General features: G+C 34.9%; 1 long non-coding RNA gene across 1 annotated transcript; it reads right to left on the bottom strand.

Annotated features, from left to right (window-relative positions):
- Positions 1-3,272: 3,272 nt before the first annotated feature.
- LOC103345329 (butyrophilin subfamily 1 member A1) lies at positions 3,273-9,186 on the bottom strand. Its single transcript, XR_011388877.1, has 6 exons — positions 8,643-9,186; positions 7,585-7,605; positions 6,455-6,481; positions 5,656-5,682; positions 4,789-4,815; positions 3,273-4,254 (listed from the first exon to the last, which is right to left on the bottom strand). It is a non-coding gene; the product is annotated as a butyrophilin subfamily 1 member A1 (long non-coding RNA).
- Positions 9,187-22,676: the final 13,490 nt, after the last annotated feature.

Raw genomic sequence — 22,676 nt, 5'->3', positions numbered from 1 at the left:
GAAGGTGGACACCCCCTATTGTGCAAAATCTTAGACAGAAAACTCAACTTTTCCCTATGCAATATGATGTTATTTATTGTCATGTTACATATGGGTTTTATTATCATGACATATGTCTCCTGTATAGTAAATGTGGTGAGAGTTTTATCATTAAGGATGTGGCATTTTATTTAATGCCTTTTCTTCATTTCTTAAGATGATCATCTTGGTTTTGTCCTTCATTCTTTTGATGGTGTATCACATCTGTTGATTTACATATTTTGAACTATGCTTGCATCTCTGATATGAACCCTACTTGATTATGTTGAATGATATTTTAGTGGGCTGTTCAATTTGATTTGCTAGTATTTTGCTGAGGACTTTTGTACTCATATTCATTAAGGATATTGGCCCCAAATGTTCTTTTTTTGTTGTGTCCTTGTCTGGTTTTCATATGAGTGTAATGTTGAATGAATATAAATCTGGAAGAATTCCCTCCTCTTCTATGTTTTTAAATTGATTAAGAAGATTTTTGTTGATTCTTGTTAAAATGTTTGGTATAATTCAGCGGTGATCCATTTGGTCTTGGGCTTTACTTTGATGGGAGACTTCAATATTAACTGGATATTTCTACTATTTATTGATCTGCTAGACATCCTGATCATGATTCCACATTGATAAATTATACATATTTAAGAATTTGGCATTTTTTAGGTAATCAAATTTGTTGTCATACAATTGTTAATGGTAAACTTATACAATTTTATATTTTTGTGATGTCAATCATATTGTCTCCATTTTCATTTCTGATTGTATGTGTCTGAGTCCATTGATTGTTCAGGAGTAAGCTGTTTAATGTCTATGTATTTGTATGATTCCCAATACTTATCTAGTTATTTTTTTCTGGCTTTGTTGCAGTGTGGTCAGAAAAGATACTGATCTGATTTCTGCTATTTTAAATTTGTCTAGACTTGTTTTGTGAACTCTGGAAGATGGGGGCTGTGCAATTATTAGCCTTGCTTCCTAGAAAGTACAAACTGGTGCAGATGTATAAGCATGAAATTAGGCCCTTACCTCATACAAAATTCAATTAAAAAGTGTTAAAAAGATGAATGTGAAGCTGAAAAGCTACCAGAAAAAAAAACAATAGGGGAAAATCTCTTTGACATTCATGTAGATGTTATTCTTTTGGATTCTCCCTATGTGCTGGAGAGTTGTACCGATTTCATCTTTTCATAAGGATACCAGTCATATTGTATTAAAGACACATCCTCTTTCAGTGTAATGTCATCTTACATAATTGCATCTGCAGTAATCCTATAGACAAATAAAGTCACATTATGAGATACTAGAGGTTAGAAATTCTACATGTGAAACTGATAGGACACAATTCAATCATTATAACAGAGTACATTTAAGAGAAATATGAATAATTGAAAACATATTATGTAGATAGATAATTATTTTGATAATTTTGATTATATAAGGAAAAAGATGAGTTTATAGGAAGATATAGAGTTCATGGAAAAATTTACTCTTGCAGTTTCAATTGGGCAGAATTTGAATTTTTTTAAGATTCATGAGAAGGAGTAAGTAGAAAAGGTAAGAGAAATAACTGATTGTTCCCCAAACCAGGTAGGTCAGTATAGGCTTGAAAGAGAGAATAGACGTTGTTCCCCACATAGGAAGAGGTTGTTTATATTAATGTAACTGAGAAGGAGGAATAATAGAGATTCCCAGATAGATAGAACAGTTTTATTTGTTGTTACAAAGATCAGACAGGAACCAATGGAAGGAAGACCTGTATCTCTGTCTCTCTCACTAACTCTGCCTGTCAAAAAAAATAAAATAAATATGAGCCAGTTCCCTCCTGATGGATTCTAATTATTATTACTTTGATTTTCTAAGTGGGAACACAGTACTTTGCTGAGGACAAGGGAGGGTAGAATAGAAAGTTTAAATAAGTGAGTCTGATTGGAGATCCTCTGTCGGAGAACTCAAGGGGCTTCCATCGCCTTGGAAACTCATGACTGGAGCATAGGGAGATTACTGATGCCATAGACAGGAGTGTCAATTGGTAAAGTCAACAACAGGAGTCACTGTGCACTTACTCCTCATGTAGGATCTCTGTCCTTAATGTGCTGTGCATTGAGATTTAATGCTATAATGAGTACTCAAACAATATATTTCACTTTGTGTTTCTATGGGGGTGCAAACTGTTGAAATCTTTACTTAATGCATACTAAACTGATCCTCTGTAAAAAAAAAAAAAAAAAAAAAAAAAGAAAAGAAAAGAAAAGAAACTATCAACTCCCAACTTGACTCTCACTGGGATTAAACATGACAATAGGTCGATCTGATTTCATCATCATTAAAAAAAATCATCTATTATTTTTCACTTTATGTTTCTGTGTGGGAGCAAACTGTTGAAAGCCTTACTTAATGTATACTAAGCTGATCTTCTGTATATTAAGATAATCGAAAATGAATCTTGATGTGAATGGAAGGGGAGAGGGAGTGGGAAAGGGGAGGGTTGTGGGTGGGAGGGACGGTATGGGGGGGAAGCCATAGTAATCCATTATTCGTACTTTGGAAACGTATATTCATTAAATAAAAGTTAAAAAATAAATAAATAAATAAATAAATCCTTAAAAAAAAAAAAATAAAAATAAAAAAAGATGAATAAAAAAAAAAAAAAAAAAGTTTAAATAAGTGGACTATTGAAAGTTGATTGGACAAATCTAAGGAAATGTAGATGACTAGAAAAGCATGAGGGATAGTGTTATCATCTTCATTGTGAAAGGTACAACAAACATACAAGGTACCAGTCTGCTCAGACCTATGAAGTTTTATAGCCTGTTAGGCTGCCAGTGTGAACAAAGGATAGAAACATCCATATCTGGGGCTTTGCTAAGAAGATGTCACAGAAGAACAAATAGGGCAAGGTTTTCATTTACTAGTAAGAGAATGTTTGAAGTTATTAGCCATTCCAATTTAAGTAGAAAAGGGTGGGAATTGAAGTCACGAAAGACTGACTGACCAGAAAAAAATGAGAGTCTGATGGGGCTGAAGCAGTGGATGAGTACAAAAGATAAGTGTGCAGTTCATGATGTTAAACCTCATGTTTCAAATGTGGATGTCTGCTGCCATCCTGAACAGCAGTGCACATCAGTTAGAATTAGATCTCATAATAAGACACACGAAAATACAATAATGGCTTAAAGATGTAAAGTTTATTTTCCGAAGAAAAAAAGTCTTGTATTAAGCAAGAATATTTACAATAAGTTGTCAAAAATTAATAATCAAAATGTCTGTTATCCATCTCTTATTTCCTGCTCAAAAATATGCTTCAAGTAATTATGCATCATTTCGTATAAGCCAGCAGAAAAAGTGAACCACAAAGGAAGACATACAATTTCCCTTTAAAGGAAAATATCAGAAGTCAGAATACACAATTCAGCATACATTATACTGGCCAACGTCTAGTCACATGCAGCAAAGGAGGCTAGGAAATCTAATATTAAACTAGACTATCATTGGTCAGGAAGTCTATTACTGAGGATGAGAAAAATTAGTGGTAAGGAACAATCAGAAATCTGTGTCCCACTCCCCAGCTTCATTTTGACAATGAACCAATCAAGATAAAGAAAAAAATGCAATTTCTCAATAGTTAGCTGGAATGGCAATCAACATTGGGGCTCAAAGTCATTTTTTGTGAAATGGGGTGCACTTCTGAATTACAACATCACTATGCTCTCCTTCAGTGGACAATGGTCAAGGTGCCTGAGTCAGACTTACAAAGCCCGAAAAGAGGTCTTAAGGCACCTTGGAATACATTTTGGGTAAAGGTGTAAATATGGGATCCATCTGTCATGTTATAGAATGACACTTCTCTATCTTCATAATTTAGGAATAACCCCACCCTTCGGGGGTGCTGTCTCAGAGTAAGATGAGTTTCTGGGGAAGTAAGAGCCCAGAAATCCCCCTCATAAAGCCTGATGGCCCAGAAACCATTTTGTGGTGACATTGTTACTATCCCCTTCCTTGTAACATTGTCCCTACAGATTCCTAGATCACAGGAAACTGTGTCCCCAATATCTACTTCCCAGTAATATCTCCCCGAGGTGATACTCAGTTGACCCAGCACACAGGGAAGGGAATCAAATCTCTGTGGGCAGTCAGGGAGATCTTGCTTCTCTTCTTGCCAGGTTACACGTCTCTGTTCAGACAGGAAGAGCGCAGGATGTGCAGTTTCTGCATCCAGGGTCACGTTTACTGCAAAGACAAGAGAACCATCAGTATCTTTTTTTTTTTTTTTTTTGACAGGCAGAGGGACAGTGAGAGAAACAGACAGAAAGGTCTTCCTTTTCTGTTGGTTCACTCCCCAATGGCCACTGCAGTGGAGCCCTGAGGTCGGTGCACCACGCCAATCCGAAGCCAGGAGCCAGGTGCTTCTCCTGGTCTCCCATGCGGGTGCAGGGCCCAAGGACCTGGGCCATCATCCACTGCACTCCCGGGCCACAGCAGAAAGCTGGACTGGAAGAGAAGCAACCAGGACAGAATCTGGCGCCCGACCAGGACTAGAACCCGGGGTGTCAGTGCCTCAGGCAGAGGATTAGCCTATTGAGCTGTGGCGCCATCTGAGGACCATTATTATCTAACTCAGGAAAATCTCAATATTCCTGAGCCAGAGAAACTGTATTCTGTGAGAGCTTTTCTGGCCCTAGGTGAATTCTGCTAACTTCTGCCCGGCTTTGAGTGAACCTATGCACAAAGAACATGGTCCCCTCTACAACATCATAGACTCACCAGCCAGGAACTCTTCTTTCCTCCAATCTGCAAGAAATATATCAACATGAGAAGCCACCATATGAGAAAGAAAGCTACCTGACCATTTAGAGTATGAATTCCCCAGGTTTAGTTTAAAATAATAGCAACTAAAGAAAATTCTCTTACATATGCTTGCCCTTCATTTTATAGCTTGCTAAATTATATCTAACTGGAAGGCTTGACCCATGCCAATGCTTTCCTCATTTAAAAAATTCTACAAGATAACATTATTTTATATATTTAGATGTTGGAGAGGAAATAGGATTTATGGTGACTTTGCCTCAACAAGTTATTTTGCTTTGTTTCTTTAAATTTTAGTACATAGTTACCATTCTACCTGCCCTCAAAATATAAGATGATACACAGATTTACAAAGATTAAAATGTAATGTTTCAACCCCATATGTGTTGAAATTTTAAGTTTATTTGAACAATAAAGTGATTGAGAGTTGAGGAGAGAAACAGGAGAACGAGAGCTCTTTCATCTACTGCAATGAGTAAGAACGGGCTAGCCTAAAGCCAGGAGCCCAGAACTCCATCCAAGTCTCCCTGCGGTAGTAGAGAACCAAGTAGTTGGGCCATCATCTGCTCCCTTCCCAGGTGCATTGGCAGGAACCTGGATTGGAAGCAGAGGAACTTGAACTCATCAGCACTCCAGTTAAGTTTAGCTTTAGCTTAACTTTGGTGTCAAAATACTCATCCCAGTGTGTTAAAATTATGTAGTATTATGTCATATTTATGAGAGATATGCTTTGGATTTCTTTTCCTTCATGATGTTTTGTACATTGAAGATATTCATGTATAATATCTTCAGTAATAGGTTATTAATAGAAACCGTGGCACTTACCAGCATATAATGCTGCTTTCCTCCAGTCTGAAAGAGAAGAAAATAGGAAATCCCTTTTTTTCCTTCTGTGTCTTTTTCTCATTGTACTTCTCATATCATCCTGCGTTTTTCTCACACTTCCTTCTCTACATTCTCTGTGCTTTCTTTTTCTCACCTCTATCCTTGTATTTCAGATTTCAAAGACATGATGATGAAAATGATCAAGTGGAGGAAATTCAGAAAAATTAAAGCAATAAAAGGTGGGAGCAAGAAATAAAGGAAATCAGAAAGAGGAAAGGGTGTAAAAAGGGCGTGAAGAATGCAGAATCACAATGATTTTATGGCTTTTGGATATATACCCAGTACTGTGATTGCTGGATCATATGGCTGTTCCTAAGCAATGCTCTCACACTCTATACCTGCTTGTAACATCTCTGGCATGTTGTCAGAGATTAATAATTCAGAACTTCTTCATATGCTTGAACCTGCAAAGTCTCTCTGTGGTAAAGTTGATGAAGCTCTAGCTGTACTAGAAATTGAAATTGAAATTGAAATTCTTCTTTGCCACATAGACATTTTTGTTGCATTGTTATTTCCTAACCAATTACTATAAAGGTTAAGATAGGTGTTGAATCCAAAAGAGACAGAAAAATGGAATTTTTTGCCAGAGAATGATTACTCACTGAACTTGAACTGAGCCTACTTCTATCCGAAGGAAGCAATGATTACATACATCCTAAAATTGTTATTGGACTCAGATATGGACTGAACACATTGAAGATATAGGAAAGGAGGTTTCCTAGAGATAATAATTACTTACCTAACATATATTGAGCCTTCCTCCTACCTGAGAGAAAAATATACAAAACATACCTTCATGAGATAGGTTTTGTTAATGTCATAAAGAATACACAATTCAAACCATATATCTGTCAGTGTACATGTGTCAATATTGAGCCGATAATGTTCATTTCATTAGCAGTAAAAGAAAACTCTAAAGTACATTCCAACTGAAAACTTCACTCCAATTGGAAAATAACTATATTAGGTGTAAATAGTTAAATACAAAGTGCTTCAGAAATCTTGTATGAAAAGAATTAAAAGTTAAGTTTTTAGTACAAAAATATTGACATTTATATCTAGTTTTTTCATAATTTACATTTTTCAAAAACTTTTTGAAGACTCCTTTTAATGCTTATAATTTGGCACTAAAATTTGTAGAAATATCTTAGAACAAGGTCTTAGATTTTAAAAATATATTTCCAATGGAATTTACCTAACAGTGCATCCTAAAGTCATGAACGGAGAAAAATTCATAGATCAAAATTAATAGACCAAAAAAAGAAAGAGCAGTAGTAGCTATGGTCGCATAGAGAAGATTGTAAGATCATGGGAAAATAGTTAATACCTAGGATTATTTAAAAATACAATTGAGTAATACAAATTAACAAGTCTCCAGACTATATTTGATATTAATATATACTAACTGTATAAAGGCCAATAAAAGGAGAAACTTATATCTTCCAGGAATTTGGAGTCTGATAGCCACAGTTAATAATTAAGATACCATCATGTGAAAAATAATGAGCACTCTTCTACAGAAGATGTGTTGTGGAACACAATTAAAGGAAGTTTTCATTTAGTGGAAAAAACTGTATTCCTCTATTCATCTCATAATCTTATATTGAAGATACAACAATTACCTGTAAGAGAGAAGAAGTCAAATAACATATAGTACAGAGAGGAAAAGGGATAAAGAGAAGGGGAGGGAGAGGATAAGAAGGAAACTTAATAAGATACAAGTTCATGGAGAGAAATAGAAGATAAATAGTTTAATTTGAACTCCACAAGAAAGAAAAGCAAAGAGTAGAGATGTCGTAAATGATCAAAAGACAGCAAAAACAAACAAAACCAAAATCTATCGATAGGTAAAAATATCAGAAAAATTACCAATTTCTCCCTGAAGTTCTTCTGAAAAATAAAATGGAAACTTCATATAAATGTCAAGGGACAACATGGATATAGTTAGAGTATGTTATGTTATGTGTAAATAATTAACTCTACCGTTTGAGGTAAGTCAGCTTGAGCATGTCCCGAATTGCACATCTCTTCCCTCTCTTATTCCCACTCTTATATTTAACAGCGATCACTTTTCAGTTACGTTTCAGCACTTAAGAAGAATTGTGTATTGATTACAGTATTCAACCAAAAGTATTAAGTAGAACAAACAAAAAAAATACTAAGAGGGATAACATATCAAGTTGCTCATCAACAGTCAGGGTGAGGGCTGATCAAGTCACCATTTCTCATAGTGTTCATTTCACTTTAACAGGTTTCCTTTTTGGTGCTCAGTTAGTTGTCACCGATCAGGGAGAACATATGGTATTTGTCCCTTTGGGATTGGCTTTTTTCACTCAGCATAATGTTTTCCAACTTCCTAACAGGGATCACTTTTAAGTTAAAATTTAAACACCTAAGAATAATTGTGTGTTAATTACAGAGTTCAACCAATGGTACTAGAACAAAAAAAAAATACTAAAATGGATAAAGTATTACATTGTACATCAACCGTCAGGACAAGAGCTGATCAAGTCACTGTTTCACATAGAGACATTTGTAGTACAAATGCAAGATTTATATGAAAAAATGACATAGAATCAAAAATGAAAAAGGAATAAGAAAGGATAGAAAAGATAAGGAAAAAGAAATAATGAGAACATGATATAAGAATGGCACTTAACGAAAAATAAAATGAGGAGGCTAGAAGATTAGATATCTGGAGAAGGGAAAACTAAAGGACACCATCTATGAGAAGAGCGATAGAGAGTTAAAGACATCAAGAAAACATTATATGAGAGAAATGGCTGTCGGACAATATTTACCATTATTTCTCAGAAGTTCATCAGGAAATAAGATGGAAAAATCAATATAAGTATTTTTGATACGGAATACAAGCTTAAGAAAATTATAACATTTTAAAGGAATAAATGATGTCAGATAATATTTACCGTTATATCTCTGAAGTTCACCTGAAAATAAATGGAAAAAATCAAATTAAATATACTGGTTAACAAAGGTTTGAAAATTCCAATTCATGAAAAACACAGTTCAAATTTATACTCAAGATGAGGACACACACACACACACACATAAATGCATACACATTTGCTGTTGGAAAACTAATTTTCTCTAAGTAACAAGCTGTACAGAACTAAAGAAGGAGGAAATTTGCATCCATTTGTTTTCCGTGCTTGTGTGTCAAGAATCTGGACACAGAATCAATAGATGTTTATCTGGAAGTGAAGCCATGGCTGAACTAAAACTGAATGTGAATGATAGAAAATGAAGCAAAAGAGAAATGGAGAGAACTGAATAGGGGAGAATTCCAGTAGTCACCATATATGGGGAGAGAGGAGACATTCAAGAGAAGGTTAAATCAAGGCATACAATTAGAGGAAGAGGGAATAAATACAAAAGAAAACCAGACAGCAGTCACTTTAAAGTAGCAAGGGAGTGAAGGCTGTCAGGGGATAATTACCACATCTTTTCTGAAGTTCATCTAAAAATAAGATATAAAAAGTCAATATAAATACTTTTGTTATGGACCACAACATTAAGAATTTTCTAAACTTTTAAGGAATTAAAGGGATGTCAGACATTATTTACCATTATTTCTCTGAAGTATACCTGAAAATAAGATGCATAAAATCAATATAAATATTCTTGTTTTAAAACGGATAAGAAATTTCTAACTCATGTAAAATGCAATGCAAAAATATACTCAATACACACCCCCCCACACACACACACAAACACACAAACACCCACACATGCTACCAAAACCTAATTTTGTCTAGGTAACAAGCTATACAGAATTAGAGAAAAGGGAGAAATTTGTGTAACAGAAAAAGAATAGAAAATTAGTTCTGATGGTAACACTATAAAATATCTTTATAATTTGTATGTTATTTGCACTTTCATTTCTAGTGTTCTTTGATACTGTCTATGATTCTCAGTGAATCTATGATATTGATTCTCATTATCCTGGTAGCAATGTTGTATTAAGTCACAATCAACCCTGAGTTTGGGACTCCTTGTCCACAGCCCTGGAAAAAAATATGAGTCCAGATGCCTCTAAGTCTCTGGTCACTATGGCAGCCAAATATCACTAAGTTTTCCATGCTTGTGTGTCAAGAATCTGGACACAGAATCAATAGATTTTTTTTTTTTTTGATAGGCAGAGTGGACAGCGAGAGAGAGAGAGACTGAGAGAAAAGTCTTCCTTTACCATAGGTTCACCTCACAATGCCCGCTGTGGCCAGTGATCTGCAGCCGGCGCACCACACTGATCTGAAGCCAGGAGCCAGTTGCTTCTCCTGGTCTCCCATGCAATAAATAGATGTTTATAGGGAAGTAACACCATGGCTAAACTATAACTGGAGGTGATTGATAGAAACGAAGGAAAAGAGAAATGGAGACAACTGAATATGGGAGAAGTCCAGTAGTCAACAAACGCGGAGAGAGAGTGACATACAGGAGAAGGGTAAATCAATGCATACATTTAAGGAAAGAGGAAGAAAATGCAAAAGACAACAAGAGAGTCATCATTTAAAAGAAGCAATGGCATAAAGGCTGTCAGCGAATATTTACCAAATCATCTCTGAAGTTCGTTTAAAAACAGATGGAAAAAATCAAGATGAGGTGGAAAAATCTATATAAATATTCTTGTTATAAAAATCAAGGATAAGAATATTCTAGCATTGTGAGGGAAAAAACGGATGTCCGACAATTTTACCATTATTTCTCTGAAGTTCTGAAATTAAGATGAAAAAATCAATATTAATATTCATCTTACAGAATGCAGGGTTAAGAAAATTCTAAACTTTTAATGGAATAAAAGTTTGTACTTACCCTCAATTCTCTGAAGTTCACCTGAAAAAATGGAAACAAAATCATTATACATATTCTTGTTATAGAAAATTGCAAATTATGTAAAATATAATGCAAAATTGAAACTGGAGATAATATGCGCAGACACACACACACCCATACGACTAGAAAACTAATTTTGTCTAAGTAACGTGCTATACAGAACTAAAGAAGAGGAGGGAATTTGCTTCATTGAGAATAAATAGAAATATTAGTTCTGATGGTTATCATATACAATATCTTTATTTGTTGTACGTTATTCGTGCTTTACTTTTTATGGTTCTTTGACACTGTTTTGATTCCCAGTAAACCTATGATATTGATTCTCATTATCATGGTCGCAATGATGTATTAAGTCATAGTCAACCCTGAGTTCATTACTCCTTATCCACCGTTCCTGGAAAGAAATCTGAGTTCAGATGCCTCTAAGTCTCTGGTCACTTCGGCTTTAAAAAATCACTAAGCTTTCCATGCTTGAGTGTCAAGTCCCTGGACACAGAAGAAATAGATATTTATGGGGAAGTAACACCATGGCTGAACGGAAAAGGGAGGTGAATGATAGAAAATGAAGGTAAAGAGAAATAGAGAGAACAGAATATGGAAGAAGTGCCGAAGTCACCATATAAGGGGAGAGAGTAGACTTACAGGAGAAGGGTAAAGCAAGGCATGCAATTATGGGAAGAGGGAATAAATGCAAAAGACAACAAGAGAGCAATCATTTTAAAGACAAAAGGGAGGAAAGGCTGTCGGGGAATATTTACCAAATATTCTCTGAAGTTCATCTAAAAATAAGATGGAAAAAATCAATATAAATATTCTTCATTCAGAATGCAAGCTTAATAAATCTATAAACTTTTAATGGAATAAAGGAATGTCAGACAATATTTACCATTATTTCTCTGAGGTTCATCTGAAAATAAGATAGGATAAAATCAACGTTAATATTCTTGTTTAACAATGGATAAGAAAATTCCAACTTACGTAAAATGCAAAGCAAAATCTAAACTCAAGATACTTACACACACACAGAGACACACACCTACGCATGCTGCTGGAAAACTAATTTTGTCTAAGCAACATGCTGTACAGAATTAAGAAGAGGAGGAAATTTGCTTCTCTGATACAAAAATAGAAATATTAGTTCTGATGATTACCACATAAAATATCTTTATTTTTTGTATGTTCTTTTCGCTTTTGTCTTTAGGGTTCTTTGATACTGTCTTTTATTCCCAGTAAATCTATGAAATTGATTCTCATTATCAGGGTAGCAATGCTGTATTAAGTCACAATCAACCCTGAGTTAGGGACACCAGAGCCACTGCTCCTGCCAAGATATCTGAGTTCAGATGCCTCTAAGTCTCTGGTCACTTCGGCACCAAAACATCCATTTGTTTTCCATGCTTGAGTGTCAAGTCTCTGGACACAGAAGAAATAGATGTTTATGGGGAAGTAAAGCCATGGCTGAACTAAAACTGGAGGTGAATGATAGAAAATGAAGGAAAAGAGAAATGGAGACAAAGGAATATGGGAGAAGCCCAGTAGTCAACAAATATGGGGATAGAGTGACATACAGGAGAAGGGTAAATCAAGCCATGCATTTAGGGGAAGAGGGAAATAATGCAAAAGATAACACGAGCACAGTCACTTTAAAGTGATAAGTGAGTAAATGCTGTCTAGGAATATTTACCACATCTTCTCTGACGTTCTTCTGAAAATAAAATGGAAAAAATCAATATAAACATTCTTGTTACGGAATGCAAGAATGAGAAAATTCTAACTTCTTTTTGAATATTTATTTTAGTTTTGGAGTTTCAGCGTTACACAGAGATGAGAGAGAGAGAGAGAGAGAGAGAGAGAGAGAGAGAGAGTTCTCCCATCTGATGGTTCAGTCCCCAGATGGCTGCGATGGCTGGAACTGTGCCAATCCGAAGCCAATAGCCAGGAGCTTATTCCTGGTCTCACACTTGTGTGCAGGGGCCCAAGGACTTGGGCCATCTTCTACTGCTTTCCTGGGCCTTAGCAGAGAGCTGTACAGGAAGCAGACCAGCCGGGTCTTGAACCTGCACCCATATGGAATGCTAGCGCTTCAGGCCAGGGTTAACCCACTGCACCACAGTGCCGGACCCAAAAATTCTAACATTTTAAGGAAATAAATGAATGTCAGACACTATTTACCATTATTTCTCTGAAGTTCATCTGAAAATAAGATGAAAAATTCAATATTAATGTTCTTAAATAACAAAAGGTTAGGAGAATTCTAAACTTTTAATGGGTTAAAGAATCGTCAGAATGTAATTACCATTATTTCTCAGAAGTTTATCTGAAAATAAATGGAAAAATCATTATACATATTTTTGTTATAAAAAGGTTAAGAAACTTGCAACTTATGTAAAATGCAATGCAAAATTTAAACTCAAAATACAGATGCATGCACACACAAACACATACATACACGCAGCCATGATGCTGGAAAACTGATTTTGTCTAAGTAACATGATATACAGAATTAAAGAAAAGGAAGAAATTTGATTCACTGAGAAAGGATAGAAATATTAGTTCTGATGGTAACAGTATAAAATAATTTTATTTTGTATGTTATTTGCACTTTTCTTTTTAGGTTTCTTTGATAATGTCTTTGATTCCCAGTAAACCTATGATATTGATTCTCATTTTCATGGTAGCAATGTTGTATTAAGTCACGATCAACCCTGAGTTCATTACTCCTGAGCCACTGCTCCTGCAAAAATATCTGAGTTCAGATGCCTCTAAGTCTCTGGTCACTTCGGCATTAAAACATCACTAAGTTTTCCATGCTTGAGTGTCAAGTCTCTGGACACAGGATAAATAGATGTTTTAGGGATGTAATGCCATGACTGAACAAAAAAGGGCAGTGAATGATAGAAAACGAAGGAAAGGAGAAATAGAGAGAACTGAATCGGGGAGAACTCCAGTAGTCAACAAATATGGGGAGAGAGTCAACATTCAGGAGAACGTTAAATCCAGGATGCAATTAGGGGAAGAGGGAATAAATGTAAAAGACAACAAGAGAGCAGTCATTTAAAATGGTAAGTGAGTAAAGGCTGTCAGGGAATATGAACCAAATATTCTCTGACTTTCGTTTAAAAATAAGATGGAAAAGCTCAATATAAATATGGTGAATGGAATGCAAGGTGAAGAAAATTTTATAATTTAAGAGAATAAAGGAATGTCAGACAATATTTACCATTATTTCTCTGAAGTTCATCTGAAAATAAGAAGCATAAAGTCAATATAAATATTTTTGTTATGGAATGCAAAGATAAGTAAATTCTAACATTTTAAGGGAAGGCCAGACACTACTCACCATTATTTATCTGAAGTTCATCTGAAAATAAGATGAAAAAATCAATCTTAATATTCTTCTTAGAGAAACCAAGGTTAAGAAAATTCTAAACTTTTAATGGGTTTAAGGAACATCACAATGTATTTACCATTATTTCTTGGAAGTTTATCTGAAAATAAATGGAAAAAATTATTATACATGTTCTTGTTATAAAAAGGTTAAGAAACTTGCAGCTTATGTAAAATGTATTTGAAATTTAAACTCAAGAAACAGATGCTCGCACACACAAACACATGCACACACACAACCATGATGCTGGAAAACTAATTTTGTCTAAGTAACATGTGATGCAGAATTAATGAAAAGGGGGACATTTGCCTCACTGAGAAAAAATAGAAATAATAGTTCTGAGGGTAACAGTATAAACTATCTTCATTTATGGTATGTTATTCGCACTTTTCTTTTTAGGGTTCTTTAGTACTGTCTTTGATTCACAGTAAACCTATGATATTGATTCTCATTATCATGGTAGCAATGTAGTATTAAGTCACAATCAACCCTGAGTTCATTACCCTGAGCCACTGCTCCTGCAAAAATATCTGAGTTCAGATGCCTCTTAGTCTCTGGTCGCTTGGCACCACAATATCACTAAGTTTCTCATGCTCGTGTGGAAAAAAAAATCAACATAAACATGCTGTTATGGAATGCAAGGTTAAGATAATTTTAAATTTTTAATTGAATAAAGGAATATCAGACAATATTTACCATTATTTCTCTGAAGGTCATCTGAAAGTAAGATGGATAAAATCTATATAAATATTCATATTTTAAATTGGATAAGAAAATTCCAATTTAAGCAAAATGCAAAGCAAAATTTAAACCCAAGATATGGACGCACAAAGGCATGCACACACCCAGGTAGGATGCTGGAAAACTAATTTTGTCTTAGCAACAAACTATACAGAATTAAAGAAGAGGAGGTATTTGCTTCACTGAAAAAACAGAAATATTAGTTCTGATGGTTACCATAGAAAATATCTTTATTTTTTGTACGTTATTTGCGGTCTCACTTTTAGGGTATTTTGATACTGTCTTTGATTCCCAGTAATTCTATGATACTGACTCTCATTATCAAGGTAGAAATGTTGTTTTAAGGCAAATTAAACCCTGAGCTCAGCACTCCCGAGTCACTGCTCCTCGAAAAAAATCTGTGTTCAGGTGCCTGTAAGTCTCTGGTCACCAAGACAACCAAATATCACTAAGTTTTCCATGCTTGTGTGTCAAGAATCTGGACACAGAATAAATAGATGATTGTAGGGAAGTAAAGCCATGGCTGAAGTAAAACTGGGTGTGAATGACAGAAAATGAAGGAAAGGAGAAATGGAGAGAACTTAATGGGGGAGAACTCCAGTAGTCAACAAATATGGGGAGATAGTAGACATTCAGGCAAATGGTAAATCAATGTTTGCAATTAGGGAAGAGGGGAGAAATGCAAAAGACAACAAAAGAGCAATTATCATAAAGTGGTAAGTGAGTAAAGGCTGTTAGGGAATATTTACCATATATTCTCTGAAGTTCGCCTAAAAATAAATGGAAAAAATCAGCATAAATATTCTTGTTTAAAAATGGATAAGAAATTCCAACTTATGTAAAATGCAATACAAAATTTAAACTCAAGATATGGACTCACACACACACACACACACACACTAACCCATGCATGCTGCTGAAAAACTAATTCTGTCTAAGCAACATGCCATACAGATTTAAGAAGAGGAGGAAATTTGGTCACTGAGAAAAAGATAGACATATTACTCTGATGGTTGCCATATAAAATATCTTAATTTTTTTGTATGTTATTCAGGCTTTTCTCTTTAGGGTTCTTTGATACTGTCTATGATTCCCAGTAAATCTATGGTATTGATTCGCATTATCATGGTATCATGGTAGCAATGTTGTTTTAAGGCAAAATCAGCCCTGAGATCTGGACTCCTGAGCCACACTGCTCCTGGAAAAAAAAAATCTGAGTTCAGATGCCTCTAAGTCTCTGATCACCATGGCACCAAAGCATGCATTTGTTTTACATGCTTGAGTGTCAAAAATCTAGACAAAGAATAAATAGTTCTTTATTGGGAAGTGAAGCCATGGCTGAATAAAAAAGTGAGTTGAATGATAGAAAATGAAGGTAAAGAGAAATTGAGAGAACGGAATATGGGAGAAGTCCAGGAGTCACCATATAGGGTGAGAGAGTAGACATTCAGGAGATGGGTAAATCAAGGCATGCGATTAGGGGAAGAGGGAATAAATGCAAAAGACAACAAGAGAGCCATCATTTTAAGGTTGTAAGTGAGTAAAGGCTTTCAGGGTATATTTACCAGATCTTCTCTGTCGCTCATCTGAAAATAAGATGAAAAAAAAAAAAAAACAACAATATAGCTATTCTTTTTACTGAATGCAAGGTTAAGAAAATCCTAATATTCCAATGAGATAATAAAATGTCGGAATGCATTTACCATCACATCTCTTAAGTATATATGAAAATAAGATGAAAAAATTAAAATAAATATTCTTGTTATAAAAGGGTTAAGAAAATCCAACTTATGAAAAATGCAATGCGAAATTTAATCTGAAGATACAGACACACACACCACACACACGAAAAAAAAAAAAAAAACACAAACATACACAAACCCATGCATGCTGCTGGAAAACTAATTTTGTCTAAGTAACATGCTACAGAGAATTGAAGAAAAGAAGGAAATTTCTTCACTGAGATAAATAGAAATATAGCTCTGATGGAGACCATAAAAATATATTTTTGTAAGTTATTTGTGCTTTCATTTTTTGGGTTCTTTGATAACTGTCTTTGATTCCCAGTAAACCTGAGATATTGATTCTCATTATCATGGTAGCAATGCTGTTTTAAGTCACAATCAACCCTGAGTTCATTACTCCTGAGCCACTGCTCCTGCAAAAATATCTGAGTTCAGATGCCTCTAAGTCTCTGGTCACTTCGGCATTAAAACATCACTAAGTTTTCCATGCTTGAGTGTCAAGTCTCTGGACACAGAAGAAATAGATGTTGATAGGGAAGTAAAGCCAAGGCTGAAATAACACTGGAGATGAATGATAGAAAATGAAGGAAAAGAGAAAGAGAGAGAACTGAATAGGGGAGAAGTCCAGTAGTGGACAAATATGGGTGAGAGCAAACATTCAGAAGAACAGTAAATCAAGGCTTGCAATTTGGGAAGTGGGAATAAATGCAAAAGACAACAAGAGAGCATTCGTTTTAACATGGTAAATAGTAAAGGTTGTCAGGGAATATTTACCAAATATTCTCTGAAGTTCGCCTAAAAACATGATGGAAAAAAAGTCAGTATAAATATTCTTGTTATGGAATGAAAAGTTAAGAAAATTCGAACATTTCAAGAGAATAAAGGAATGTCAGCTAATATTTACCATTATTTCTCTGTGGTTCTTCTGAAAATAAGAAGGATAAAATTAATATAAATATTCTTGATTAAAAATGGATAAGAAAATTCCAACTTAGGTAAAATTTAAGCTCAAGATACTTACACACACACACACACAGAAACACACCCATGCATGCTCCTGAAAACTAGTTTTGTCTAAGCAACATGCTATACAGAATTAAAGATAAGGAGGGAATTCGCATCACTGAGAAAAAATAGAAATATTAGTTCTGATGTATACCTTATAAAATATCTTCACTTTTTTATGTTATTTGCATTTTTCTTTTTAGGGTTCTTCGAAACCGTTTTTGATTCCCAGTAAACCTAAGATATTGATTCTCATTATCATATAGCAATGTTGTACTAAGTCACAATCAACTTTGAGTTAGGGTTTCCTGAGCTACTGCTCCTCAAAAAAATCTGAGTTCAGTGGCCTCTGAGTCTCTGGTCACCACAGCAGCCAAATATCCCTAAATTTTCCATGCTTGTGTGTCAAGTCTCTGGACAGAGAATAAATAGAGGTTGATAGGGAAGTAAAGCCATGGCTGAACTAAAACTGGAGATGAATGATAGAAAATGAAGGAAAGAGAAATGGAGAGAACTGAATATGGGAGAAGTATGGTATATGGGGAGAGAGTAGACATTCAGGAGAAGGGTAAATCAAGGCATGCAATTAGGGTGAAAGGGAATAAATGCAAAAGAAAACAAGAGCACAGACATTTTAAAGTGTCAAGGGAGTAAAATCTGTCAGTGAATATTTACCACCTCTTCTCTGACGTTGATCTGAAAATAAGATGGAAAATATCAATATAAATATTCTTGTTATGGATTGCAAGGATAATACAATTCTAACATTTTCAGTGAATAAAGGCATGTCAGACACTATTTATTATTATTTCTATGAAATTCATCAGAAAATAAGATGAAAAATCAATATTAATATTCTTCTTAGAGAAACCAAGGTTAAGAATATCCACAACTTTCAAGGGGTTAAAGGAAATTCAGAATGTGTTTACCATTATTTCTTGGAAGTTTATCTGAAAATAAATGAAAAAAATTATTATGTATGTCCTTGTTATAAAAAAGGTTAAGAAAATCACAACTTATGTAAAACGCAAGACGAAATTTAAACACAAGATATGGATGCACGCACACAAAAACTCACACATAGACACAGCCATGATACTGATAACTAATTTTGTCTCAGTAACTACATATACACAATTAATGAAAAGGAGGAAATTTGCTTCAATGAGAAAAAATAGAAATAATAATTTGGTGGCAACAGTATAAAATATCTTTTTTATGTTATTCATGCTAATTTTTTTAGGGTTCTTTGATAATGTCTTTGATTCCCAGTAAACCTATGATATTGATTTTCATTATCATGGTCGCAATGGTGTATTAAGTCACCATCAACCCTGAGTTCGGGACTCCTGAGCCACTGCTCCTGGAAAGAAATCTGAGTTCAGATGCCTCTAAGTCTCTGGTCACTACGGCAGCCAAATATCACTAAGTTTTCCATGTTTGTGTGTCAAGTATCTGGACACAGAATAAATAGATGATTATAGGTAAGTAAAGCCATGGCTAAGTAAAACTGGGTGTAATGATAGAAAATGTAGAAAAGGATAACAGCAGAGAACTGAATATGGGAGAAGTCCAGTAGTCAAAAAATATGGAGAGAGAGCAGACATTCAAATGAAGGGCACATCAAGGCTTGCAATTAGGGAAGAGGGGAGAAATGCAAAAGACAACAAGAGAGCAATCATTTTAAAGCGGCAAGTGAGTAAAGGCTGTAAGGGAATCTTTACTAAACCTTCTCTGAAGTTTGTCTAAAAACATGATAGAAAAAATCAATATAAATATTCTTGATATGCAATGCAAGGTTAAGAAAAATCTAACATTTCAAGAGAATAAAGGAATGTCAGACAATATTTACCACTATTTCTCTGAGGTTCATCTGAAAATAAGATAGGATAAAATCAACGTTAATATTCTTGTTTAACAATGGATAAGAAAATTCCAACTTACGTAAAATGCAAAGCAAAATCTAAACTCAAGATACTTACACACACACAGAGACACACACCTACGCATGCTGCTGGAAAACTAATTTTGTCTAAGCAACATGCTGTACAGAATTAAGAAGAGGAGGAAATTTGCTTCTCTGATACAAAAATAGAAATATTAGTTCTGATGATTACCACATAAAATATCTTTATTTTTTGTATGTTCTTTGCGCTTTTCTCTTTAGGGTTCTTTGATACTGTCTTTTATTCCCAGTAAATCTATGAAATTGATTCTCATTATCAGGGTAGCAATGCTGTATTAAGTCACAATCAACCCTGAGTTAGGGACTCCAGAGCCACTGCTCCTGCCAAGATATCTGAGTTCAGATGCCTTTAAGTCTCTGGTCACTTCGGCACCAAAACATCCATTTGTTTTCCATGCTTGAGTGTCAAGTCTCTGGACACAGAAGAAATAGATGTTTATGGGGAAGTAAAGCCATGGCTGAACTAAAACTGGAGGTGCATGTTAGAAAATGAAGGAAAAGAGAGAAAGAGAGAGAACTGAATATGGGAGAAGTCCAGTAGTCACCACATATGAGAAAATAGTAGACATGCATAGAAGGGTAAATCAAGGCATGCAATTATGGGAGAGGGAATAAATGCAAAAAGCAACCAGAGAGCAATCATTTTAAAGTCTCAAGGGAGTAAAGGTTGTCAGGGAATATTTATCACTTCTTCTCTGAGATTCATCTGAAAATCAGGTGGAAAAATCTATATAAATATTCTTGTTATGGAAATCAAGGATAAGAATATTCTAGCATTGTGAGGGAAAAAACGGATGTCTGACAATTTTACCATTATTTCTCTGAAATTGTTCTGAAATTAAGATGAAACAAATCAATATTAATATTCATCTTACAGAATGCAGGGTTAAGAAAATTCTAAACTTTTAATGGGATAAAAGTTTGTACTTACCCTTAATTCTCTGAAGTTCACCTGAAAAAATGGAAACAAAATCATTATACATATTCTTGTCTTAAAAAGATAAGAAAATTGCAAATTATGTAAAATATAATGCAAAATTGAAACTGGAGATAATATGCGCAGACACACACACACCCATACGACTAGAAAACTAATTTTGTCTAAGTAACGTGCTTTACAGTCTAAAGAAGAGGAGGGAATTTGCTTCATTGAGAATAAATAGAAATATTAGTTCTGATGGTTATCATATACAATATCTTTATTTGTTGTACGTTATTCGTGCTTTACTTTTTATGGTTCTTTGACACTGTTTTGATTCCCAGTAAACCTATGATATTGATTCTCATTATCATGGTCGCAATGATGTATTAAGTCACAATCAACCCTGAGTTCATTACTCCTTATCCACCGTTCCTGGAAAGAAATCTGAGTTCAGATGCCTCTAAGTCTCTGGTCACTTCGGCTTTAAAAAATCACTAAGCTTTCCATGCTTGAGTGTCAAGTCCCTGGACACAGAAGAAATAGATATTTATGGGGAAGTAACACCATGGCTGAACGGAAAAGGGAGGTGAATGATAGAAAATGAAGGTAAAGAGAAATAGAGAGAACAGAATATGGAAGAAGTGCCGAAGTCACCATATAAGGGGAGAGAGTAGACTTACAGGAGAAGGGTAAAGCAAGGCATGCAATTATGGGAAGAGGGAATAAATGCAAAAGACAACAAGAGAGCAATCATTTTAAAGACAAAAGGGAGGAAAGGCTGTCGGGGAATATTTACCAAATATTCTCTGAAGTTCATCTAAAACTAAGATGGAAAAAAATCAATATAAATATTCTTCATTCAGAATGCAAGCTTAATAAATCTATAAACTTTTAATGGAATAAAGGAATGTCAGACAATATTTACCATTATTTCTCTGAGGTTCATCTGAAAATAAGATAGGATAAAATCAACGTTAATATTCTTGTTTAACAATGGATAAGAAAATTCCAACTTACGTAAAATGCAAAGCAAAATCTAAACTCAAGATACTTACACACACACAGAGACACACACCTACGCATGCTGCTGGAAAACTAATTTTGTCTAAGCAACATGCTGTACAGAATTAAGAAGAGGAGGAAATTTGCTTCTCTGATAAAAAAAATAGAAATATTAGTTCTGATGATTACCACATAAAATATCTTTATTTTTTGTATGTTCTTTTCGCTTTTGTCTTTAGGGTTCTTTGATACTGTCTTTTATTCCCAGTAAATCTATGAAATTGATTCTCATTATCAGGGTAGCAATGCTGTATTAAGTCACAATCAACCCTGAGTTAGGGACTCCAGAGCCACTGCTCCTGCCAAGATATCTGAGTTCAGATGCCTTTAAGTCTCTGGTCACTTCGGCACCAAAACATCCATTTGTTTTCCATGCTTGAGTGTCAAGTCTCTGGACACAGAAGAAATAGATGTTTATGGGGAAGTAAAGCTGAACTAAAACTGGAGGTGAATGATAGAAAATGAAGGAAAAGAGAAATGGAGATAAAGGAATATGGGAGAAGTCCAGTAGTCAACAAATATGGGGATAGAGTGACATACAGGAGAAGGGTAAATCAAGCCATGCATTTAGGGGAAGAGGGAAATAATGCAAAAGATAACACGAGCACAGTCACTTTAAAGTGATAAGTGAGTAAATGCTATCTAGGAATATTTACCACATCTTCTCTGACGTTCTTCTGAAAATAAAATGGAAAAAATCAATATAAACATTCTTGTTATGGAATGCAAGAATGAGAAAATTCTAACTTCTTTTTGAATATTTATTTTAGTTTTGGAGTTTCAGCGTTACACAGAGATGAGAGAGAGAGAGAGAGAGAGAGAGAGAGAGAGAGAGAGTTCTCCCATCTGATGGTTCAGTCCCCAGATGGCTGCGATGGCTGGAACTGTGCCAATCCGAAGCCAATAGCCAGGAGCTTATTCCTGGTCTCACACTTGTGTGCAGGGGCCCAAGGACTTGGGCCATCTTCTACTGCTTTCCTGGGCCTTAGCAGAGAGCTGTACAGGAAGCAGACCAGCCGGGTCTTGAACCTGCACCCATATGGAATGCTAGCGCTTCAGGCCAGGGTTAACCCACTGCACCACAGTGCCGGACCCAAAAATTCTAACATTTTAAGGAAATAAATGAATGTCAGACACTATTTACCATTATTTCTCTGAAGTTCATCTGAAAATAAGATGAAAAATTCAATATTAATGTTCTTAAATAACAAAAGGTTAGGAGAATTCTAAACTTTTAATGGGTTAAAGAATCGTCAGAATGTAATTACCATTATTTCTCAG

This window comes from Oryctolagus cuniculus, chromosome 5, assembly GCF_964237555.1.
Source record: "Oryctolagus cuniculus chromosome 5, mOryCun1.1, whole genome shotgun sequence".
Classification (NCBI taxonomy): Eukaryota; Metazoa; Chordata; class Mammalia; order Lagomorpha; family Leporidae; genus Oryctolagus; species Oryctolagus cuniculus.
Note: the sequence above shows the minus strand (reverse complement) of the source record. Positions and strands in the feature narration are given on the sequence as shown.